Raw genomic sequence first — 26,644 nt, forward strand, 5'->3', positions numbered from 1 at the left:
GTAGGTCAGCTACGTCTCCTGCTCTTGGATAGGTGACCTTATGTAAGTGATGCCTTAGGAGGCCTGCCGTGTGCTTCCCTCAGTTCTCAATGTTCCAGGGGTGACCCCTATGTGGGCTACGTGTGTCCTTCTATTGTGGCCTGTTTGCTCTCCCTGTAGGCGCCCAGGGAGGCTGAGTTATGCTCCTGGCCAGCTGTTGTAATGCTCAGCTGCTTGTAGTTGTTGTGGGCCCTTCAGTCTCTTTATCAGGTGTGGGGAGCCCCAGCACAGTTGGCTGCAAGTTCTAATACCACATTTGTGTTGTCGTATTTCTTTTAAGTGAGTAGCCCCCAGTGTGGCAGGTTGTTAGGCTCAGGGCCTTACAATTGCTGTAAGCCTCTAGCCTATTAGGTCTCTTGTCAGCTCTCTGAGGATTGCAGCTGGGTGGGGCTGGCCTCAGGCACAGGAGCACCCAATCGTTTCAGGCTTTGGAAGGTGGGGCAAACCCCCTATGTGGGTCTTTGAGAAGCACAAGTCTTCTGCAGCTGACAAGCCCTGCCGCCCACAGGTCCACACACACAGTCAACACAGTCCTGCTCCGTGTGAGCGCCCCGACCTCCCCAAGCGGACCTAGTCTCTCCACGGCGGGAGGCCCACACACTCCGCCACCGCCCCACACTCTCCACCCGCTCCTTGTGCACACCCTGCCCACTCAAGTCGGCTCAGTTGCCAGGCTGCAGAGAATCCAGTCACCAATCTATGCAGGCCCACACGTTGCCTGAGGGCTTGTTGTTGGGTGGGGCCAGTCTCTAGGGTGGGCTGCCTGCCCTGGCTGAGCTGGATTAAATCGGTGCTCTAGCGGGTGGGGCAGACCCTGGGCTAGCAGGCCCCAGGGAGAACTCCAATGGCGTCTGTGTCAGCACACCCACACTGGGCCACAACAATGGCCGCCGCCAATGTCCCAGTCCCTGGAGAGGTCTCACTCCTCACCAAGATGCACTCAGGGCCTATTAGGTGAGTCTCTTTTCACCACAGCACTGTGCACCTTTCTTTCTGGTGATTTTAGGATGCTTTCTGGAACGGGTGAGTTTGCGCAGGCCCTTTAAGAGCCAGTTTTAGTTTCTTTGTGAACCGGGTTTTCTGGGGGTACTCCCCAATGCTTTAGTAGCAGGCACAGTCAGATATTATGCCGCTGGTCTCGATTGTGCTGGGTCCACAAAATGCCCACAGCGGGGGCGCTCCCCGGCTCAGGGCCCCGCGCCTCCAGGGAGGCTGCATACCTGTGAGCTGCTCCCGGCGGCCGTGAAGCTGGCGGCTTGTGAAGGCGGCGTTTTTCCTCTCCAGAAGGGAGTCTCTGCCTCTTCCACCCCAGTTAGGATTGTCCGTTGTTGCAGGAGTTCCTCTTATCCAGTTTTCAGTTCTGTCTCAGGGGTAATTTTTCCACGAGTAGTTGTAAATTGGCTGTGTCCACGGGAGGAGGTGAGTTCCGAGTCTGCTTACGCCGCCATCTTGACTCCGCCTCTATCTCCACTCAGTTTTGCTGTGAACCTAAAAATGCTCTAAAAAATAAAGTCTATTAAAAAAGTTTTTTAATGTACTAAAAAAAAAAAGTGAACCTCCAGGGGCTGGCCCCATGGTGTGGTGGTTAAGTTCTTGCACCTCACTTCAGCAGCCCAGGGTTCGCAGGTTCAGATCCCAGGTGCAGACGTATGCATCACTCATCAAGCCATGCTGTGGCAGTGTCCCACACATAAAATAGAGGAAGATGGGCACAGATGTTAGCTCAGGGCCAATCTTCCTCAGGAAAAAGAGGAGGATTGGCAACAGAGATTAGCTCAGGGCTAATCTTCCTCACTAAAAAAAAAGGGGAACCTCCAGATTTCTGATTCACTTATTTGTGGGTATTGAAAACTGAACTCTTCACTATTTTTAGCATTCACAGAAATCTGAAGCCTAATTTTGTTTAATACTTCCCAGTATCTGCCAAAGAGGTACAATTAAATATTATTACCATAAAATAAAAAGTTATAAAATGTCATTATGCATTAAAATAAAAAATTAGAGAGCACATATGGGAAGTAACACAAATAAAAAGGGGAAAACATTAACCTAAAAGTGGTGAGTAATTTAGCAACTTAAGGAAAACAACTACACCATAGACACAGTTTCACCATTTTTAGACTGCACCTACTGTAATGCTGAAGTAATCCTGATTCATAATCTTTTCATACCAATTCCATTGTGTTAGCAACAGTTACTCACCTCATTCATCTCGAGAATTTTCGAGATGAAAATTCTGAGCTTCCTTCATTTCATAATCTCCTTTCCTAAATTTGCCTTAATGTTTTCATCTATAAAGTTAGGAGAATATAAAAGAATTTTTAGTTCCTGAGACACAGAGTAGGCCTCAGATTCTCCACCATAGCTCTGAAGGGATAGCTCTCCAGAACCCAAATGGAGACCAAAGCCACTTGGTCAGGTAAAGGAAGTGCCAGAGGAAACGGATCTCGTGGGATCCACGAAAAGCAGATCAGTTGGCTTCAGAAAGGGGAGCCTGGATCTTCTCTCTCTCGCCCGCCAGGAAGTGAGGAAGCTTTGGATCCCACCTCTGAACTGACCAGCTGGCAAGGGACCTGACTGCTCTGAGCCTCAGTTTCCTCATTTGTAAAAGAGGAATAAAAACAGTGTACACCTCCTAGGGGTGTAGGAAGGAAAAGGCATACAGGTGCTGAACACCACAGTCAGCCCTTTGTAGGTGCTCAGCAGGGCTTCCCCATTAAAGTGACTCATTCCTCAGTCTGCTCTGCCTGTATCTTGTCATGATTTAAATTTTCAAGAGATTGAGTTTGTTGGCTGAGTCAAGCCTGTGGATGGGTTTGCCCTGGGTGGGGTGATATGTGTGTACATATGTGCACATGTGTGAGTGTGTGTGTGTGTGTGTGTGCACATGCGCGGAGGGGTGCGCCAGCATATCTGATGCCAAACATGAACTCTAGCTTCAAGTGTCAGAGCCTAGTTTAGAAAGGTGGCCAAAATGTAAACTCTTCTTCTGATTAGACAGCAGACAACCGTGATGCCCAGATTGCTGGCCTGCGCGTGCAATCTCACCATCTCTCCTTCATTCAGGTCCTGTGGGAGGGAAAGCAAAGAGGGTGAGAGAGAGGCAGAGGAGGCATTTTTATAAAATGGCTCTATCCACGTTGGAGAAGGACAGCCATGCCGTTAACTCAGAGTTAACACCCACTGGAAAGAGGCTGGTGGGAGAGCCAATACAGGGCAGAAGGGTTTGAGGTCAGTTAAACGGTGTTTTCAACTCAAATATATACACAGGACCAGGGACGGAACACAGCTGAAGATTGGTGACAAAGTCACTGAATTTTATGTATTACTATCTTTTATCGAGATGTTTTACTTAACTAAACCATGCTTTAAGTAATAAAATAAATTTAAATTAACTTACAGATCCTAAACTACTTAGGATGGGTTAGAGCCATTTAGAAATTAAAGATTAAAATATTATAAGCGATTGCCAATAGGAGGTTGACATATTGATCTTTAATATTCATGTTCAAGATTTTTAAAGAACATTTACTACACTAACAGTTCTTATAGTAAAGGCTTCTTCTTTTAGATGCACAGTTCACTAAAGTCATGAGGCTTTTAAAGGCTGAGTCACTCTTGGACTCAGTGAATCATACTTATGGGAGAATACAGCCGTTTGAAAATCTAAGGGACTGTTGCTTGCCCTATGGCAGCTTGCTAAAATGTGAGCAGAGTACCCAGGAGGAATACAGATTTGGGATCTAGCCTTGCAGACCAAAACCTGCAAGGTGATTGCAAACAACACTGGGTATTTCAAGTCTTCTGATTCACATGTTTCTCTGTTTTCAGGTGCCATCATTGGGTCCAGTGGGGAAATGGTCAGATACCTGCAATAAGCTGAAGAGTAAAGCCCTGGAAAGGAGGGGAACAGAGGCTGGGCGAGTTGACCCTGCTGAGGATGTTCATGTGAGAGGGGCATCCACAGATTATCATATTCTTTAGTCCAAATCCAGGAAATTAATCAGCAATGGGGCAAGGAGCCTGAGATGAAGTAAAAGGATACCTGAAGATGTGGGCAGAGCACTGCAGAAATCAGGGCAGACATATTTCATAGGAAAGGGATGTCCTGATAGGGCCCTCAACCAGGCCCCAGCCTCAGGACCAGAGTTCGAGAAAAGGGACCTGGCAACAGTCCTAGAAGAAGAATACTACAGGCAGGAAACCAGGGTAGGAACTTGGGGGAGGAGGCGGGGAAGGACCAGATCAGAAGCCCAAGAACAGAGTGGGGGCGGAGGGCAGAGGAGGGACACTTCAAGTAGCAAGAGAGGGCTGGTTGTTAACTCCGTGAATGAGTTTTTTTCGTACAGACTTCTGTTTAATGGAGACAAAGACCAGCTTTACTGATGTTTCAGCAATCCATGAAGAAAGTAAGAGATGCATCAGTAGTAACCTACACAAGTTAAGCCAACATGAATAGTCCATGAGAAGACAAGTTGAAATGCAACCATTCTGCATTTGCCAGCTGCTCAGGAGCCGTGAACTCCTCCTAGGTCATCAGAGAAGCTACACAAAGCAATAAGCCTCTGACTTGTTTCGCTTAAATTCAGGCTACTCCTTTTGTGAGAAGACTGTAGGGAACAACCTGCCTCTCTGCTGGCAGCAATGAAGTGAGATGGAAAAGCCAGCGCGGTGTGTGGACAGATGGAGCCTCAGGTATCTGGAGCTGTGGGTACAGACAATGATTTCTATTGAAGAGAACAGAGGATTAAAACCTTCCACCATTTTCTGCTAGCTCTGAGCATTTCTTTTCCGAAAAGTTTTCATTCTAGTTCATAGAGCATGTTCACAAATTATTTTTTTTAAGGGTTGGTTATAGGGAAAGGTCAATCTTGAATATTTCCCTCTAGTAATAGGTTTGGGATAGCAACCTGCCTCTGCCTGTTGCTGTCATTCTTCTGAGAGAGAAGTTTGCAAAATCGTCCTGAGGAGCAGGACCTCGAATGCAAAATCAGTCTGGTAGAAGATCCTTCTCCATTGCTCCCTGGAAGCACATCCACGGAATGGCATTGGAAAACTGCCACTGGAGGGCATTAGACATCATTTAATTTGCTACATCATGACTTTTGACCTCTGCATTCATTCCACCTGGGTCACTAGCTTATTCCCATTACCATCATCAGACATTTATCGATCTATCGCTAGGTGCAGGAAACAGTGGTAGGTTTGTAGATTCAAGGCGATCCTCTAAAGGGCTCACAGTCTAGTTGGAACACATATATAAAAAGATAAAGAACAGCTACAATAGGTTCAAATCAGAGTTGCACACTCTATCGAAAAGCCAAGACAACAAAGCTTTCTGGGGCAGTGAGTATTTTGCAAAAGCAACAAGGACCCTCCTAAGAAGTAAACCACACCGTCACAGAGTTTTGCACACTCTGCTGTCATAAGTCTCACCTCTTCTTGGGTAACCATAGGAGGGAGCCAACTTTTTCATTACTAAAAGGTATCTGTCGAGCAATTAGGAGGCACCCAATTTATACCTTCTTAGGGATTGCTCCACCGATTTCTCCCCAAATTTATTCCTACAGACCACAAGCTATAAGCTATTTTCTAAGCTTGTAAATAAAATAACATGTAAACAAAAAAGAATATGATCAATCATTCATTGAGGAAGCATTAAGCAGCCTTGGCTTTTACCCCTGGCTCGCCTCAGCTCAGTTGGGCAGAGGATATTAAAGACGGAGCAACTGGGAGCGAAGCAATTAGAGGATGATTTTCACATTACAAAGACTCCCAAAGGGTTCCTTCTAGTTCTTCCCTAGAGGATTTAAATATTTAAGTACCGTTTTACAGACAATTAACTCCTGCAGCTGGAGGAGGAGAAAGGGATGGATGTGGGTGGTCAGGAAAAAAGCAGATTTAAACCTGAAGTGTTCGGAGCCAGTGCCAACAATAGATCAATAATCCCAATAACTCTTATTTATAGCCTACTCATACAGGATAGAAAGTCCTCAAAGCGCTTTCTCAACATTCTCTATTTTGATCTTAACATCGATTAGACATGATGATAAATTCAAAAATTGAGGGTTTAGGGGGATGATTAGATGGAACACAGAGGATTTTTAGGGTGGGTTGAACTACTCTGGATGATACTATAATGGTGGATACCTGTCATCATACATTTATCCAAACCCATAGAATTGACAACCCCAAGAGTGAACCCTAATGTAAACTATGAACTTTGGGTAATTATGACGTGTCAATGTAGGTTCACCGATTGTAACAAATGTGCCACTCTAGTGGGGAATGTTGCTAATGGGGGAGGCTGTGCATGTGGGGAGCAGGGGGTATACGGGAAATCTCTGTGCTTTCCGCTCAATTTTGTTGTGAACCTAAAACTGCTCTAAGAAAGAAAGTCTATTTTAAAAAATTGAGAGTTTAAAATTGGATGGGAAATAAGATTTTCAAAAATTAAATTTGCATAAAATGTTTGAAGAGTTTATTGCAAAAGAAGATTAATGAAAAGGAGAGGTATACCTATAATAGACTTAAAATGGACTTTCCATTTTCTTCTCTGCAGACCCTCACGGAGGGCAGGGTAGAGGAGAGCGGGATGGTAGTCGTATTGCAGTTACTAAACACATATTTGTAGTATATGTGTTGTATGAGTGTGTGTACATGTGTACATGTGTGTAATGTATAGAAAATACCATGTAAATTACATATACATATAAATTCTATGGGTGGTTCAGCAGTCAGCTGTTAGTATTCCCAGCCTGCAAATGTGAACAACAGGAGATGCTGGTAGGGGTAGCTAGCAGAGGCACGACCGTCTACATATTTAGTGAACATTTATAGTGATAAATCCAGACCAAGAAGACCCCTCCTTACCTCTATGATTTTGCAGTCTAGTGCTGTTCCAAGAGACAAGGAACACTATATAATCCAGGGCAAAGTGAGATGCAGACCAAAATAGAAGTATTAATAATATTAACTCGTAGTTTCGTGGGCCTAACAATTGCTCAAATGTGTGCATTTTGGGACCACCTAGGCAACTCGTCCCACAGCCCAGGCTTGGACAGCTGGGAGAAGACCGCTAGTACCTCCAGAGTTGGGGGTCTCAGGGAAGTTGGGAACCCCTTCTGCCAAGTTCCCCTTCCGCGAGAACTGTGAGACTTGGAGGAGTGGGTCCTGAGAGCCCCAGCGGGAGGGTCGCTGTGGAGACAGCAGCCCCATCTCATTGTTCCGCGCCGGGAGCTTCCTCCTTTGGCAGAGACCCGGGCCCTGAGCTGAGCGGGAAGGGGACGGACCCGGGCAGGACTTTGGGACGTCTATTGCTGCCGCTCTTTCCCCTCTCCGGGAGCTCGAGTTTCCCGGGGTGTGTGCGGATTCTCAATAAAAAGGGAAAAGCACGATCCAAGTTAATTTTCCAGCGCCGAGAGGAAATGCTGTTTCCTGCATCGTACAAAACTGGTGCCAACAAGACTGACACAGGAGCCCATTGTCCCGCTAACAATGTGGTGATGGGGGAAGGACGCCTGAGAAAACAGACCTCGGGCCGCCGTGAGCGTTTGATCTTTCCCCATAAGTGTGTGAGTGTGCGTGCGCGTGTGTGCGTGTGTGGGGTCAGGACAGTCAGGCTGGCAGAGGCAGGGCACTGCCCCTTTCCGTCCTGCCGTTGCTCCCGGGCGCACTCCTAAAGGTGGCAAGAGAGACCTAGCCCTCTAAAACGTCCCAAAGACAAAAGAAAAAGCAAAGAAAAGGAAAAGAAAAAGAAAACGACAGAAATGGAAAGAAAGAAACAAAGGAAAGGAGAAGGGAAAAGACAAGTCTCACCCCAAAGCCACCCTATGGGCTAATTTGAAGTCCTCCACCGGCCTGGGTCATATTCAGAACCCCAAGTCTCCCACCGCTGCCAAGCCCGCTCCTCCCGTGAACCCGCGCTGAGCGAGATCCCACGGGAGTCCACGCGGTGCGAGCGCCCCGGACTCTGGGGAATCGCTGAGCGGACCCCGCGGCCTCGGGGCTGCGGGGCAGCCTGGCACGTAGGATTTCCCTGGAGAGCCGCGCCGCCCCGCAGGGCTGCCCCGCCCGCCGGTGACTCGGGACGGCGGGCGCGCAGTGCGCCCGGATCCGCGCCTGGCCACGGTGGCGCCGGGCCCGGGTGGGGACCGGCTGGGGGGCACTGCACCTCAGGGTAGCCCCCGCCCCGCCCCGCCCCGCCGGGACGACTGTCGAAGCTGGCGGCCTGGGAGGCGACTTCCGCGGGGGGTCAAGGGAGCAGCGCGGCCATCTGGTCGATTTCACCTGGGCGCCCCGGGGTCAGAGCCTCTGCCCGAGGACACGTTGCCGAAGGCCCCAGAGGACGCGGGTTCACCCCAGCGCCCAAGCGCAACCTCCCCGCCCTTCGCTCGCTCACGTAGTCCCGGGCTTCGGACGTGAGGTGCTGGCGAGGAGGCTGCCCGGCCACGGCTTGGGCTGGGTGATAAACAATCTCACAGGATACACAACACCCTGAACTGTCACAAGTCCCTCGCAGGAAAAGATAAATAACATCTGAGGAGCTGCGACGCAGCTTCCCCCGGGCTGAACAAAAACTCTGGGAGAAGTAAGTAAACAAGAGAACCCCGAGAAGAGTTCACAGAGCCTTGGCCGCAGGGAAAACCGAGACTGTGCCCTTCCCCTCTGCTCTCACTGATGGGGGGTTTTCTTCCAGTGGAAACGAGGAAAAAACAAAAGAAACTACACACACACACACACACACACACACACACACACACACACACACACACACACACGGTTCAAACTTTGTCCTTGAAACCGATTGGCAGTTGTCACGTTCTGGGTAAGAAGTGTGTTCCTGGGCACTATAGGAAATCTTTCTGGAGCAGGGGTTGAGAGGAGCTGGGTTTTCTGGAAGAGGAGGCTACAAAAGAATTTCCTGAGGAAACAACTCTTTCCCAAAGGTTTGCTGCTTGGGATCATAGCTGTCAGCAGTGAACCCCACCCCCCCCCACCCCCCCTGCCCGTCTTGGTTCCATTTTGATTTCTTGATGTAAAGGAAGCCTCCATCACTTTTGCCTGATCAGAGAGGGAGGCAGGAGGCAACAAAATCCAAACCAGAGAACTACAGATGCTCCATGGGTACAATAAAATGACTCTAAAAATGCACACCTCCATGGTTCACCTTTCTCTCACCTGGAGTTTGAGTGCCCAAAGCAGTCTTTGCCTTCTGAGAGGGAGCCAGTGCTGAGACACTTTCTGGCCTCTTGTCTCCTCTCCTCCTCCTGCAAAAACTCGGCTCCCACCTAGACTGCCAGTTTCCAAGGCCAAAGCAGGACCACTTAAGAGGTCCAGCTCCAGGCCAGAATTTCCAACAGCCTCTTAGAACCTGCCCAAATTTCACTACATGAGATTTATTACTTTGGAATAAGGCTTAGACTCTAAAATACAATTTCCCTGTATAGGGTGTTCATTCATTACCTACACACTCATTATTTACCCGTTCACGTAAGCTGAGCCACTCCAGGAGCTCATTATCTACTTCATACTGTTTTGTCTTTCCAGTAATCGTTATGTCCATGTAAATAAGTTTATGCAATGTTTTGAGATTAGGGAAAGTGGGACGAGGACAGTGGGGATGTGGTGAGAATGTGGGCTGGCCACTTCCTAAATACAATTCCTAGCAGACTGATGTCCTTATCTCTCTGAATGCTCAGACCCCTAGCTCAGTGGTGATGCACAGACACAGCATGTCTAGATTTCTAGATGTTCTTCAAGCTTCCTTATGCCAGCCATGTGGGCAAAATGGAAACATCTGAATTGGATGTTGGTACAAGTAGATGGTTAGTGACCGGTTGGAAGATAGAACTCATTGTGTTCTGATGACTACGCTGATGGAATCCTACGGGAAGCTTTCGTTGTAGTAAACAACCCAGTCATCTACTATGGACTGTGAGCTCCTCTGGAGAGAGGCCCCCTTTGATTCATCTTTGTATTCCGCACCTGGCCCAGTGCATTGGACGTAGAAGGTGCTCCACAAATCCTCGTTGCTGAACAGAGATATTGTAGAGCTGCTCATCAAAGTTGGAGGTGACACAAAGTTGAAAACATAATTGATTATAAAATTATGGTCACCCAGAGTCCTAGCAAATTGAAACAGCAGGTATATCTATAATGAGAACATTTAAGGTCCTTCTCTTGAGTGTCCCAAAAGTTGATTCTGAAATACAGATTGAGGAAGATATGACTAGTAGCCAGCTGCACAGATTACGACAGACAGTGAAGTCAGCATGAGGCACCAGAGACCTCTGTCACAAAAGTGAATGGGACCTTAGACAGCATCAGAATCGACTCCATGTTTGCTAGACCGATCTAGCTCTGGGCTCAGTCCTGACCTCTCCGTTTTGGGAAGAGATTAGATATAGCCTCTACAGCTAAGGAGGAGAGGTGCAGGATGGAGAAGGAACTCAAAAGCATGTTGTGTGAGGACCGTCAAAGAACTCGTGGTGTTTAGTCTGGGAGAGAGGAGATGCTTTAGGAGACGTGAGAGTTGCTTCCAAAGATCTGAAGAGATATCATAAAATAGGGGTTGGAATTATGTTGGCTCCCATACCGCAGACAGAGACCAATAAGCTGAAGAACCCTGAAGTGAGAATGACTGTCCTCAGCTGACACAATTCGTGGTGACTGCATCTTTTGGTAACAGACAAACTCCTGACTAATACGCTACCTCAGGAGGAAGTGAGATCCCCGAAAGAGAACTGATTACAGCAGAACCTGGGTGACCCCTTTCCAGGGGTAAGATTCAAGCATCCAGTGGAGGGTGAGGTGGAGAGAAGGCCTTTAAGATCCCTTCTAACGCTAAGCTTGTACTATTCTATATCTATGTCTCTTTTGCTCAGGCTAACTCTGCCATGCTGTAATGTCTTAAACCTAATGAGATTATTAAGTCACTTTTATATTATTGTTTTATAAAGAAAAATATGCATTGTGGCAACAACCAAGTAGTGCATATTTCTGAGCCTCAGTTTATAGAGTGGGAAGTTTAAAGATATCCCCACACATTGCTGATGATATCATGATCATGATTACCGCGGGTTTGAAATAATTAAGATGCTGGTATTTGCAAAAACCTTTATCTGGCTGGCAAGGATGGCGAACAACTGCATATATTTTATATATTGCTGGTAGGAATGCAAAAGGGTACAGCCATTTTAGAAAACAGTTGGGCAGTTTCTTACTAATTTAAACATATACTCTCCAAATGACCCAGCAATTCTACTCCTGGGTATTAACCCAAGAGAAACAAAAGCTTACATCCACACAAAGACCATAAGCAAAAACGTTTGCAGCAGCTTTATTCATAATGCTGAAAACTGGAAACAATCCAAATGCTCATCAACTAGTGAATGGATAAATAAATTGTGGTACATCCATGCAATGGAGTACTACTCACTAATAAAAGGAATGAATTGCTGACACATGCAACAATATGGATGAATCTCAAAAGCATTATGCTAAGTGAAAGAAGCCAGACACAAAAGCTGTATTCCATGTGGTTTCATTTATTTGACATTGGAAAAGGCAGAACTGTAGGAACAAAAATCAGATTAGTGGTTGCCAGGGGCTGGTGGGGAGGGGAGGGCTTGACTACAAAGGGGCACAAGAGAACTTTTGGGGGTGATAGAAAGGTTCTATACCTTAATTGCAGGGGTGGTTATACAATATACATTTGTCAAACTCATAGAACTGAAAACCTAAAAGGGTGAATTTTACTGTATGTAAATTAAACCTTCATAAAACAGTCTTAGAAAAAGCTCTGTCCTCATTTTTTTTTTTGTTTTTTTGTGAGGAAGATCAGCCCTGGGCTAACATCCATTGCCAATCCTCCTCTTTATTTTTATTTTTATTTTTTGCTAAGGAAGATTGGCCCTGGGTTAACATCCGTGACCATCTTCCTCTACTTTTTATGGGATGCTGCCACAGCATGGCTTGACAAGCGGTGTGCCAGTGCATGCCCGGGATCTGAACCTGCAAACCCCGGGCCGCCGAAGCAGAGCAGATGCACTTAACCAATTGCGCCACCGGGCCAGCCCCTCTGTCCTCATTTTTAATAGTTATCTTCTGATGACTTGCATGAAGTTGGTGTTCAATAAATATTTGTTGAATGAATGAATGAATCTGTATGGAAGTTTTGCTTTTCAATGAAGTCAAATTGCACAGAAAGGAAACTGGAAAAGAGTAAGTGCTCTAATCCTCTTGGAGGTGCTCTGCTCTCTGTCTGAGGAACCCACCCTCTCCATAATCCCTCATGACAGGGAGGTAGTGGGGAGGACGTGCCTATGCCAGGAGGAAGCAGTGCCTCCGCTATCAAGTAGGCTTTCTGAGAAAATCTTATTCATCCTGGAATTGGGAACTTCATTTGGGAAATACCCAGTGGCCAACCCAATATTGAAAGATGCAAACATTTTCTGGAGGGTCTGCCTGGGCAAGGCCTGGCTGGGAACACTGCATGCAGGGGAAATCCTCCTCTCAGGGCAGCAGAGGATTCTAAAAACGAAAGTGCCGCTCCAAAGGATCGATATTTCCAAGTTTCTAATCTAGCGATTGTCTTTTAAAATTGATTATAGAACAAACATATCATAGAACACCCCCCCCCAGATTTAAATATTATACTAACTACTCTAAGAGTATAGCTGACTTTAGGAAAATATGAAAATATGTCAATTTGTATTTATAGACCAGTTACTTTCCTTTTATTTTGTCAAATAACATTTTTTCTCTACAAATATCATAGGATTCTTTTTTTAATCATTTAAACCATCTTAAGTATACAGTTCAGTGGTGTTAAGTACATTCACATTGTTATGCAACCAATCTCTAGAACTCTCTTCATCTTGCAAAAGGAAACTCTGTCCCATTAAGCAACTCCCCATTCCTGGCTGCCCCTCTCCCCTGGTAACCACCATTTTACTTTCTATCTCTATGAATTTAACTATTCTAGACATCTCATATAAGTGGGATCATACAATTTGTCCTTTTGTGACTGGCTTATTTTACCGAGCATAATGTCCTCAAGGTTCATCCGTGTTATGGCATGTGTCAGAATTTCCTTCCCTTTTAAGGTTCAGTAATATTCTATTGTATGTATATACCACATTTCTTTTATCCGTTTATCCATCGATGACACTTGGGTTGCTTCCACCTTTTGGCTGTTGTGAATAATGCTGCTATGAACATGTGTGTACAAATATCACTTCAAGACCCTGCTTCCAATTCTTTTGGGTATATATGTATGTGTGTGTGTGTGTGTGTGTGTGGAAGTGGAATTGCTGGATCATGTGGTAATTCTACACTCTATTAGTTGAGGAACTGCCATACTGTTTTCCACAGCGGTTGCCATTTTACATTCCCACCAACAGTGCACGAGGGTTCCAATTTCTTCACATTCTTGCCAACACTTGTTATTTTCAGGTTTTGGGTTTTTTTTTAATAGCAGCCATCCTAATGGGTGTGAGGTGGTATCTCATTATGGTTCTGATTTGCATTTCCCTAATGGATTAGTGTGTCCAACATCTTTTCATGTATCTACTGGCCATTTGTATGTCTTCTTTGGAGAAATGTCTATTCAAGTATTTTGTTCATTTTTTTAAAAGGTTGTTTGTTTTTTGTTGTTGCTGAATTGCAGAAGTTCTTTATATATTAAGAACTTATCAAATATGTGATTTGAAAACATCATTTGGGTTGTGGATTGTATTGTGGGATTCTTCTTGTTGTTAGTGTTGTCCAGTTGATTCCAACTCCTAGTGACCCTGTGTACAGCAGAGCAGAACCCTGCCTGGTCTTTTTGCACCATCCTCTCACCTTCTGGTGCTATATCAGACAATGCTCCGCTGCTATTCTTAGGGTTTTCATGGCCAATTTTTCGGAAGTGGGTGGCCACGTCCTTCTTCCTAGTCTGTCTTAGTCTGGAAGCTCCGCTGAAACCTGTCCACCAAGGGTGACCCTGCTGGTATTTGAAATCCTGGTGGCATAGCTTTCAGCATCACAGCAACACACAGCCACCACAGTACGACAACTGACAGATGGGTGATGTGGTTCCCTGACTGGAAGTGAACCTGGGCTGCAGGGATGAGACCGCCAAATCACAACGACTAGACCAGCAAGGCTGGCAGAGATTCTTCTAAGCAACAGTATCTTCTGTGCAGGAGTCTGTACTTTCACAAGCTCCCTGGGTTATTCTGATGCACTGTAGGGCTTCTGCATCACTGTTCTGATGCACATACAATCAGATGGAACATTCATGAACATATTTATGTAATAAACGTTAGTAGATTTGAATACAGCCTTGGGATGTGAAAGCAGAAAAAGACACTAGGAGGTTACTCCATCCGAGCACGTATTTTTAAGATGAACAAACCAAATCCTGGAAATACAAATGACTCATATAGCATATGGGCGTATAGCATATATGAGCATATAGCATACGGGCGTATAGCATATGGGCGTATGGCATATATGAGCATATGGCATATGGGCGTATAGCAAAAGCTTAGACACAAGTTCCCACCTCCATTTCATTGTTGCTTCCACCATGCTAGGGGCTCTGGAATCTCTTTATAGGAGATTTGTTTGCTGTATTGGCAGTCTGTGTGGTATGTACGTCACTCATCCTACAAAATATGTTTATTAAAGTGAGGTGTTTCGTTTTTCTTAAATGGGAATGCCTGTTATGTGGATGAAGCACGCACAGGCTAACATTTTGCCTGCACCACTTTACTTGACTATGCTTTAGAGATAATTCACAAAACCCTAGCATCCTTGGGGATTGAAGCCTAGGGACAGGCCATAGGACTGTATCTTCCTTTTTAGAATGGTTTCTCCTACTTGTCTCCATGATTTATGGCTTCATTCTCCTCCTACCTCTCTGGCTGTACCTTCTTAGTTTCCTTTGAGACCATCTCATACTCCTTCTACCCCTAAATATGAAGTTTCCCCATGGCTCTGCCCTCAGCCCTCTTCTTTTCTCACCAAGTACCTTCTCCCTAGCCAACCCTAGTTGTGCCCTTGACTTTGCTGGTGATGGGGTCCCACACTGAGCACCCAGCCCAGCGCAGACCTGGATACATGAGTGCCTTCCACACGTGTCCATGGGGGAGCCGCAGCACGTCCAACTCAGTGTGTCCAAATTTTACCTGGTCCTTTCCTCCTCCAAACTTGCTCTCCTTGCCCTGTCTTTGCATTTTCCAAAGCCAGAAACCTGGCAGTCAGCCTCTCTCTTAATCCCACGTTCACTCGGTCATTTAACTCTGTTAATGCTATTTGTTACATAGCTATCAGATTCATTGATCCTTCGTTTCATTCTGGCTTGACCCAGTCTTAGTTTGCAAGTCATGTTCAGAGAAGCTTCGGGTCCCCACTACACCACAGAATGCTGGGATGGTTGGGGAGGGGAGGGCAATTTTGCCTCCCAGGGGACATCTGGCAATATCTAGAGACTGCGGTGGGGGTGGGGGTGTGGTACTGGCATCTAGTGGATAGAGGCCAGGAGTGCTGATAAGTATTCCACAAGGCACAGGACAGCCCCCCACAACAAAGAATGATCCAGCCCAAAATGTGAATAGTGCCAAGGCTGAGAGATCCTGCCCTAAGATGATCCTGAGCTTTTTGGTTCCCCACCCAGATCCCTTTTACCTGGAGGTTGCACCAGACTGCTGAGTGTTGGCAGCTAACGGCTCACAGCAGCGCAGACATGGGACACCTCAATGTCTGCGAGGTTACCTGTACCCCCCACGGCCAAGGTGCCCTCAGCCAACGACTGACTGATACAGGGGTACAAAAGCCCAGAGCCCCTGCTTCAAAGAGGGACAGCTCTGTGGTGCCATTCATGTTCCAGAGTGTGATGTTGAGGCCGAGGCTAGACTTCAGCTGAAATTGCATCTTTTCTTAGCTGCTCCCCTCCCCTTTCCTGCTTCCCCACCTCCCTACAGATTCCTCCTGAGAGCGTGCTCCTAATTTACCACTTGTACAAGAATCTCCATCTCAGCTCTGCTTCTAGGAAACCTGACTTAAGACATGGGGCATGACTGACACTGTCAATGAGAGAAAGCAGAGCGTGGAAAGACCAACCAAACACTGCCCAGCCCCTGGCCGTTGAAAGGACCTGGGCTGACCCCATAGAGCGTCTCTACCAATTATTGCTGGCCCCCAGGGTGCCCAGCCAAAGCCACCCCTCAAGGAATTTATGAATAGACAGCAAATACAAGGAAGCGCTACTTTACCAAGACCATAAATTTAAGATATTGACTGACTCAAAAAAGGGGCAATTTGCTGGCTGTTTGACTAATCTGCCCACGTTGCTCTACCAGACCCTCTGCCTGCTGGGTTTTCCTGGGAAGGTGGTATTTGAGATAAGCCCTGAAAGATGAGATGAAGTCAGCAGAAAGTGGAAGGGAAATTGTCCCTGAACAGAAGGAAGAGCTTGTGCAAAGGCCCTGAGCCAAAAACAAAAAACCCCACCACCTCCACAACCACCACCAACCAGAAGGGTCGAGAGTGTCCAGGGGAGCGAGAGGAAGCCAGTGTGCCCGATGCTTGTGCAGTGAGAAGAGAAGGAGAGTGGGATAAAGTGGAGAGAAAGGTAAAAGCCAGACTGAGCAGGGCCTTGTAGAAAAGGCAGGTGGATCTGATCTAAGATGTAATGGGAAGGTTTTAGGCAACATGATAAAACAGTTTGTTTTCCATTTTAAAAAGATTATCTGATTCTGGAATCTTTCATGTTAACAGGGAAACTTCTGTAAATTCAAGAGAAAAACCGTTGACAATTTCCAGAGTAAGAGAATTATTTTTACATGTAATCTTGAAATTATTAAGAGCCATTTTAATTTAGCACAGGAAGGGCTAAGAATTAAGGATTTGTTTTAAAAAGTGAATTGACAAAAGTTCATAGGTTTATGAAACCTTTGTAAGATTTTAATTTCCTTTTATACCATAGCAAAGGAAGAACATTAGTTGAGTAATTTTTATTTGATTGGATAATATCAGGCAGATCTTATATTCAGGAGTTTTATTTTGATAGCTTATATGCAAAAGGCTTTGGTGATCATTTGCAAGGGTATTGTTAAGCCTTAAATTTTAAAATTCTGCTTGGATGTATTGCTGTTTTTAAAATGACAGCTACTATTTTAAATCCTAAATTAATGTAATGGAAATCATTTCTTTCTTTTTTTTTTTTCCCCCGAGGAAGATCAGCCCTGAGCTAACATCCATGCCAATCCTCCTCTTTTTGCTGAGGAAGACCGGCCCTGAGCTAACATCTATTGCCAATCCTGATTCATCAAAAGATGAATAATTTCCATCAAATTTTTCTGTTATACTGTCTCACTTGAAATCTTATATAGGGCTGGCCTCGTGGCTTAGCAATTAAGTGCGTGCGCTCCGATACTGGCGGCCCGGGTTCGGATCTCGGGCGCACATCCACGCACCCGCTTCTCCTGCCATGCTGAGGCCGCGTCCCACATACAGCAACTAGAAGGATGTGCAACTATGACATACAACCATCTACTGAGGCTTTGGGGAAAAAAAAAAGGAGGAGGATTGACAATAGATGTTAGCTCAGAGCCGGTCTTCCTCAGCAAAAAGAGGAGGGTTAGCATGGATGTTAGCTCAGCACTGATCTTCCTCACAAAAAAAAAAAAAAAAAGAAAAAAAAATCTTATATAAACTTGTTCATTTCTATGCAATGTAAAAAATTGTTTTGTGGGTAGTTTATTTTATATACATTCTTTCAATTGGCAATTTCAATAATAATTAGTTTCCGTGTATTCTTAAAGTTGTTAAAAGCCACTTTAATTCCCAGGATTTTCTTTCTTAAAAGTTTACTCTGGCTATTTTGTGGAGAATATGTTAAGCAGGGGCAGCAGGGGAAACGAGACCAGTAAGGAGTCCCTGGGACAACACAGGCCAGATCAGAGGGTGGCTCAGAAGATTGTGTGGTTTTGGCCATGGGGAGGTGCGGGGAGAGGCGAGATGCATGGGCACCTGGGAGGTAGAGACAACAGGCTTTGCTGATGCCCTGGATGTGAGGGATGAGGAATCCTGGATGGTGGCCACATTTCCTGTTTGAGCAAATGGCTGAACAGTGTCACCAGTTATTGATATGGGGAAACTGGGGAGAGGAACTGGTTTGCTGGGTGGTGAAGGAATCAAGAGTTCCATTTAGGACACATTACTTTTGGGGCAAAGCATGATCCCCAGGGAGCTGTCAAATAGGAAGTTTATATGGAGGATTCGGGAGACTGAAGACTTCTGAGGTATCCGTTTAGGAATACTTAGCATGTAAAGTCATGAGACAGGATGGGGTCACGTGGGGAGAAAGTGTAGAGCGGAGAAGAGGGCCTAGAACCGCACCCTGAGGAGCCAACATTTAGAAGTTGTGTATGTGTGTGAGGGAGGCAGAGAAAAGCCTGCAACCAATTCTGAAAAAGAACAAGAGAGGCAGGAGAAAAAGCAGGAAAAGTGCAGTCTCGGAGGAGCTGGGAGAAGAATGTGTTTTAAGAATGAGGAAGTGAGTAGGTGAATTGAATGCAAAGGTCAAGTCAGATAAAAACAGAAAAAGTGTTATTTGGATTTGCAATATGGATGTGTTAAGTGGCTTTGAGAAGAGTAGTTTGGGGAAATTGTGAGGACAGAAGCTAGACTGGAGTGGGTTTGAGGAGAATGAGTGAGAGGAAGTCAACACTGGACAGGTCTTGAGAAGTTCTGCTTTAACACGAGCACAGGTGGGAGGAGTAGCAGAGAGATGCGTTGGTCGCAGCAGGAAGATAAAGGATAAGACAGTAGTGTGCTGGTAAATGTTTCACAAACCCCCTTTGGAAAACTAAAGCCTTCATTTGTAGAAGTATGGCCAACTTCACATTACCAACACAAGATCAAACAGCTTGCAGATTTCCTGAAAAGTTACTAGTTGGCTCTTAAGAGCCCATGTGACCCAGCTCCTGCATGCCACTGCATCAGAGGAAAGTTCTTTCTCAGAATGGTAGATACTAAAATACATTGGTAAGCTGTTGGAAATGGTCCTGAGGCGAAAGAGAGAGCATTGTTTCAGGACAGCAAAAGCATAAACAAGGAAGATGAGACAGGAGGGAACAAGGTGCGAGATGCCAATAGGTTTGCTGATTAGGGGACAGGAAGAGGAGGGAAGCCCCTTGCAAGGCTCCTCTTCTCTCAGTGAAATAGGAGACAAGGCAGTCAGCAGAGAATGAGGGTCAGTGGATTATGGTGTTGATGGAGTTGAAGGCTTGTGTGGTGGAGGTGCTTGAACAGGAGCAGTAGAAGGAAAGGAAGGTGTAGTGGGTGAGAGGGATGTTGAGATTAGAGACCGGGGGGAGTATGATGACCTAATCCAGGGTGTGACTTGTCTGTGTGTGGCTGCTCTTAACACCGTCGAGTAGTCAAGGGCCTGAGAGGCCAATATGCTGGATGTGTCCTCTCCATGTACGTTGAAGTAGCCAAAAATGCTTCAGGAGTTGGGGTGGAGAAGATGACAGGCAGGGGTGGGCCCAGTGGCATAGTGGTTAAGTTCGCATGTTCCAATTCGGCGGCCTGGGGTTCGCTGGTTCGGATCCTGGGTGCGGACCTACTCACCCCTCATCAAGTCATTCTGAGGTGGCGTTCACACATAGAGCAACTAGAAGGATGTACAACTATGACATACCACTGTCTACTGGGGCTTTGGGGAGGAAAAACAAAAAGAAGGAGGAAGATTGGCAACAGATGTTAGTTCAGGGTCAAACTTCCTCAAAAAAATTAAAAAAAAAGGAAGACAGGCAGCCAGGAGCTAAAGCCTCCAGTATATGAGGGGTGTCTGTGTGTGTGTCTGGAGTGGGGGATTGGTTTCTGGAAGTCTGTGTATGGCAGCTATCAGGAGGAAGAGTAGGTGGCACGTGAGTGGTATGAGTGCTAAAAAGCAGGGGTTTTGCAACAGGGAGGGAGAGACGTGGTCTGCAAGTGGCAACAGCGACCCAGGAAAACACTACTTTTGCTTCTGGTCTTGAGGTCCAAGGGGTATGTGAGAAAGAAACAGCCCCAACTGCTCGGGCTGCAGGGGAACATTCTCAGGACAACTCAGGTGCTTGGGAAGGAATGGGGGTGGAGCTGGAGGGGTTTGCTGATTGCAAAGTGGAGGTTCCTCAGGGGGCAGTAGAGGGTTGGAGGGGAGGTCGGTCTGGGGATTGGGTCCCATTGGGGATGAACAGAGCGGTGTCGGGGTGTGATTCTAGGTGAGCAGAGAGGCTTGGATTTCTGGCAGTGATTGTGCTAAGAATGAGTCTGAAGCATGTCACCTTGTTTGGACACAACACATTCCACACCAATATGTCTCCAACATCATCAACAAGATGTCAGACTTGAGATCCTATGAGACGTTACCTGATTTAACCTCTAAGCAGACTGAAATTCTATCAAGCATCCTTTGGTATCCCCCAATCACTGAGCCCTTAATTCCTTCAATAGGACCTTCTGGGTTCTATTCAGTTTTCTGGCATTCAATTTAAATTTCTTGGCCCATGACATTCCTGCCTTAGGGAGTTTCTCTCTCTGATATTTAATTTCAAGTATCTTTTGTATGTCCTCTTTTGTCTTCTCCTAAAGCTGTCCATTTGTGATCAGTAAAACTGTTTCTTTTATAGGATGCGTTTTTCCCTTTGTTGTTAGGTTAACTCAAAACATACTACTTCCAAGGGCATTTTCTTTGATTACTCAAACTTCTCTCCTAAACAAAAGGGAGGTTCCAAAACATGAATCATTGACCAATCTAATCTCCCTGATTCCTATGGCAATATACATCTAGTTGTAGTCCTGCTTCCTTCTATAAGTCTTTGGAAAGAGTACCGGAAGGAATACATTGACCACAAGTATTTTTCTGCAGAACTTACAAGATTCTCAGTAGTCAACCAAATATGATAATGCAGCCTGTTTGTTGCATTAATAATAATTGGTAATATAACAGCTGCCAACTCCTATTTCAGAGAAAAAATACCACATTTTGCTGAAGACACAGGATTTCAAATGCTCAATTTTATAACTTGGAATTTTCCATCTTTAGAACCTAGTCTCTGGAAACAAGAAAAATGCTGCCTTGGGTTTCTGTTTTTCAGGGTGGTGGCCTTCAGTGTAGTAATAGCACAAATGAGAAATTCAACAGGGTTACAGGAACTGCTGATAGAAAATATGAGTCAGAGGCAATTTGGTGTGGGTGTCATGAGCATTAGCTTTTCGTTCTATATTCCCTAAGCAAAGTGAGTCCCCTGACAAAATTCGCCATGTGCTTTAGAATTAAAAAAAAAGAACAGCAGGCCCTCAACCATTCTGTAAAATGTGTCAAACAATTGGAGAATAATTATTTTAAATAACCTGTCCATTGGCATGGCTACTGCCTGACCCCACTTACTATATTCAGAAATCTCTAAGATCCTAAAAGATAAGGTATATTTCTGGCTGTAGTGGACAAAGATTCCCTTGGTTTGATATTGTTTGAGGTCCACAGTCTAAGCCTGTTTTGACCATCCATTTTTCTATTCATATTTATTGAATGTCTGCTACGTGCAAGGCACCATCAAGTTTTTGGGGAGAAGCATTAATCCATGTAATAAATAAATAGTTAGAATGCAAAGCACATGTGATAAGAGATATGGGGAAGCACAAAACACTCTGGGAGTTTAAAGAAAGGAGCATTATTTCTTGCCAGGGAATGAGAGAAGGAATCTTAAAGGAAATGGAATTTGAGTGGTGTGTCAAAGAAATGAGGTAAGTTTGGAGCAGAAGGAAGAGGTGATGGGAGGAGCAGCCAAGGCAGGGAATTAGTGAGAGCAGAGTTGTGTGCACGTTTGGGAAATGCCAAGTAGACTGGGGAGAACATAGGATACAAAAACAATAGAAAACTAGTTTATGGCCAGACTTGTATGGATACCAGGCTAAGAAATATGGTCTCTATGGGAAAGGCAATAGGGAGCTATTAAAAGTTGAGAGCATGTGCTCTCAGAAGTTAAATCTCCAAGCACATGTAGGATGCTTTGGAGAAGGGGGAGCCCGGTCCCGAGCTGTCAGCTAAGACACTGCATGCATCCCATGTTTAAGATCTTTTACTGTTATTATTTCACTATTATTATCTTTCACAACCATTTATTAGATGCCCACCATGTGCCAAGCACTAGTCGAGCTTCAAGGATACACAAGTAAGTGATCAAGACAGAATGAAACGGAGTGTATAATCTGATTGGAGTCATCAGGTAATAAGCAAGAGCAAGAAGGAAAATTGCAGCTTAATAAATTCTGTTAAGAAAATAAAACAGAGTATCCTTCTCTTTCCAGTAACAGGGTTGGGTAGGTTATTTGGAACAGCACTTTAACTGAAAACAACTAAAAATGCTGGGTAAAATACATTTTAAAAAATCTTCTTAGGGGCCGGCCCCGTGGCTTAGTGGTTAAGTGCATACCCTCCGATACTGGTGGCCTGGGTTTGGATCCTGGGCACGCACCGATGCACCGCTTGTCTGGCCATGCTGAGGCAGCGTCCCACATGCAGCAACTAGAAGGATGTGCAACTATGACATACAACTATCTACTGGGGCTTTGGGGAGAAAAAGGGAAAAAAAGGAGGAGGATTGGCATGGATGTTAGCTCAGGGCTGATCTTCCTCACACACACACGCACACACACAAAATCTTCTTAAAAGCTCAGATACGACAATAAGGCATTTACAAAGTTCAAGTCTGTAGGAAAGAGGAGCCCTGAAGAGTTAAGTGAGTCCTGAAGCTGCTTTTGCCCTGAGGACAAACTCAATCCAGGAGAATTTGAATTTGGGATTTGGTGACCTAGAGGGGTAGGAGGGAAAATCCTAGCTCCCCCTCCTCAAATTGGGGGAGTGGTAATATGGCATTGTCACCACACCAAGTTGGAATTAAAATATGAGTCAGTGTAAGTGTAAGGCTCAACAGAAGTAAGCCTTCCCGCCTCCACCATTTGAGATCTTTACCAAAACTCTGGAAGACTTAGTCCCTTTTCAGATACACAATTAACTTTTTTCTAGAAAGTTCTTGGAACCATGAAGATCACTAAGACTATCTGAAATGAACTACCAAAGTTTCAGTTTTTCAAATTCTCTTATCTATACAGAGTGCTTTGTGGAGACACAGAAAAAAAATCCATTCGGGGACTTTTGGTTTCTTGTCCACCATGGAAAGAGCTTAGAAATCGATACTCCATCCTAAGAAGTAAAAAACAACCTGAAAAATCAACAACTCTTCTTAAATCTGTAAGAGAAGTGAGGACACAGAGCAAACCGCTGCCCCCCAAAATCGGAGAGAGACACAGGCAGAACAGAGGATCACAACTCATCAGGGCAGAAAGCCCCCAGCAGGCACCTGCCCTGGAACCAGAGCCCAGGTAGGAAAACCTGAGCTATAATTGACAAGTTGCTGCAGGCTCTGTGTGGACACGTCTAAGAGATAAAAACACCAGGACACTCAGTCATTGGGGGGCCTCCACGCTTTTGGAGTTTTAGCTCCTGAAGCTCTCCCAGGTTCTCTTAGTGAGTAACAGCGAAAAATCCCTTCGTGCTTCAGGCAGGGGGAGGGGGCAAAGGAACCATTTTGAAATACACCAGAGCACTCTGTTCTTCTTAACAAGGCCTGCTCTCAGGGGAAACTAGTTAACCAGAGCCAAACCTGCTGGGGTGTCATTAAAGACTAACTTCTGACCCAGGAGAAGACCAATACCCAACTCCAGCCTCCTCCGCCATCCTCTCCCACCTAAAGGAGGAGGAAAAACTGAGACGCACATGTGAAGTTCACAGTTCAGAGGCACAGGCTCATTAAGAGCCCATTGGAAAATCCATCTTCCTGGCATGAAGAGAACAAAGGACATTACACGCCCTCCATCCCCCATTAAAGTTTGCAGCCACCATGGAATTCAGCACTTGGGAGAGGAGCACTTGATATTTACATGATATGGTAGCCAAAGCAGACAGTGAAACCTGCAGCCACACCGGCTGTACTGAATGGACATATTTGGTGTTAAATAATACAGCGCCCATTCTGACCTGGCATAGCTCCTTCCTTCTCAGCATGATTTCCCACGAGGTGGTCAGCCAGCACAGCATCATGAGACATGGCCAGACTGCACGTCCATTTAGGACGAATGCCTCACACATTCATTCGTGTTATTACCCCTTCAGCAGAGGCATAGAGAATCAAGGGTCCTGTCAGAAATTTTCTCACCAGCTGGCTGTTAATTACTTAATAAAGCAGAGGAGAAAAGAAAGTTTGTAGGCCTATTCTCTGAGGAGCTTTTAGTGCGTTAACTTATTGGCGGCCAACAGAACTACATATTATAAATATTTATATGATTAATTTAGCCTTTCCAATTTGTGAATAGATAAAAGGATGTAAAAAACAACACTCTGGCTCTTAAATAGTACAATTGATTGGCACTTGTTAGATATTTTACATTTACTAAGCTTTACCAAAAAAACCCTTGCAAGGTAAATGTTATTATGCCCACAGTATAAAAGAAACTGAGGCTCAGTGAGAGAAGATGGGCTCCGTCTGATCCTTGTAGAACATCCTGTCTTCCTAACAGCATCCTCAGCATTTTTCATTATAATCACTGATTTAAGGTCTGTCTCCCCCCAGGCTGTGAGCTCTGTGAGTTCAGGAACCTGCATACGCAGGGCCAACCCAGGTGTATATCAGGCGTTCAGTAAACATTGGTGGAATGAAAGAAAGAGTGGAAGGACGAACGAAGACAAGGAAACTGAGTCCAAGGAAACAAGTCTGTTTGGGTCAGAGATAGTTTGGTAAGGTCCTTATATGAGGACTTTATATAAGGGAAAACATTCTGGCACAATCTCTCGTATTCTTAAGTTAGCATCTTTAGAAAGTTGTAAGTGATTGATAATGGAGGCATATCTAAAGTCCACCAAATGCAGCTTTTACACTAACTCGCAAGTTCGTAGGAAAAAATTTGCTTTAAGATTGAAGACCTAGTGGCCTCCCTCGTTCTCTTCTGGTCCCAGGCACTATGGGAGCCTTGGACTTTGATGCACACGTGGCCAACTTGGGTGGATCCCAAGTTCCTGAGGAACCTGTGCTTTGCCCAGAAGCGGCTGAAGAAGATGCAGGCCAACAATACCAAGGCTGTGAGGGCGCATGCCGAGGCTCAAGGCCCTCGTGAAGCCCATGGAGGTTAAGCCCCAGATCCCAAAGGGCATCAAACACAAGCTCAGTTAACTTGCCTGCATCGCACCCCGACCCCGGCTCAGGAAGTGTGCTCGCGCCTCCATCACTGCGCTGGCAAGGTCCAAGACCAGGCTCAAACCAAGGCCCGGGTGCAGCTCCAGCTCCTGCTCAGGCTCCCAGAGGTGCCCAGGCCCCCAGGAAGCCTCCAGAACAGAGGCCTCCTTCTGCCAACGTGAGGATGGAAGGACTGGTGTGACCCCTGGGCTGCTGCATGGGGCTGGTATCCTCCTGTGCTATTTGTACAAATAAACCTGAGGCAGAATATGTCCAAAAAAAAAAAAATTGAAGACCTCTTGCTGCAAGTTAGCGAGGGTGGGTTCTGATTGTTTTAATTAGCATCATGCCCTCCACATCTGGTAAAGTATCATACTGTGCAGTGTTCTGTGTTTTAAATAAACCATGTCCACGTATTTAGAGTACATGTGCCACATAATGACGTTTTGGTCAACGACAGCGGTGGTCCCATAAGATTATAATGGAGCCGATAAATTCCTATTGCCTAGTGACACCGTAGCTGTGGGAATGTCATAGCATAACGCATTACTCATGTGTTTGTGGTGATGCTGGTGTAAGTAAGCCGACTGTGCTGCCAGTCATATAACAGTATAGCACGTACAATTATGTACAGTACCTCATAGTTGATAACGATACTAAACGACTTTATTACTGGTTTATGTATTTACTATGCTGTACCTTTTATTGTTATTTTAGAGTGTACTTTTTCTACTTACAAAAAAAAGTTTACTGTATGCTGTGTTATGCTGGCAGCAGACTCCAGCATATGCTGTGTTACGCTGGCAGCAGACTCCTACATCTCCTGTTTACTGTGTCTCTTGATTGTATCATTTTCTCTAGTGCTTGATTAAATCTAATGTTGTTTTGTTCATCGTGGCCCCTAGGTGTAAAAAACCCACTGCTAACATTGCCAGTAAGAGGCCACGTTGACTGATTGACCTGGAAACGAAATTAAAAGTGATTAAGGGCTATGAAGGTGGAAAATCAGTGATGGTTATTGGTCGCCAGTCAGGCATGTCCCCTTCCACCATAGCTACGATTTTGAAGAACAAGAACAAAGTGATAGAAGCTGTTAAATGATCTGCTTCATTGAAGGCAACGAGACTAACAAAAATTCGAGAAGGGCCTACATCAGAGATGGAGAAATTTCTAATGACCCGGATTGAAGACCAGACACAGAAGTGTATCCTTCTCAGCGCTATGACAATCACAGCCAAAGCAAAAAGTTTGCTTGTGATGTTGAAAGAAAAGGTGGGACCTGACTATGATGTTGAATTTACTGTTGGCTGTGGTTGGTTTAAACGATTCAA

General features: G+C 45.3%; 1 long non-coding RNA gene across 1 annotated transcript; it reads left to right on the top strand.

The window, feature by feature from the left end:
* The first annotated feature begins 821 nt into the window (after nt 1-821).
* LOC131409923 (uncharacterized) lies at nt 822-6,017 on the top strand. Its single transcript, XR_009221079.1, has 3 exons — nt 822-993; nt 3,871-3,987; nt 4,389-6,017. It is a non-coding gene; the product is annotated as an uncharacterized LOC131409923 (long non-coding RNA).
* Nucleotides 6,018-26,644: the final 20,627 nt, after the last annotated feature.

This window comes from Diceros bicornis, chromosome 9 (genome assembly GCF_020826845.1).
Source record: "Diceros bicornis minor isolate mBicDic1 chromosome 9, mDicBic1.mat.cur, whole genome shotgun sequence".
NCBI classification, from domain to species: Eukaryota; Metazoa; Chordata; class Mammalia; order Perissodactyla; family Rhinocerotidae; genus Diceros; species Diceros bicornis.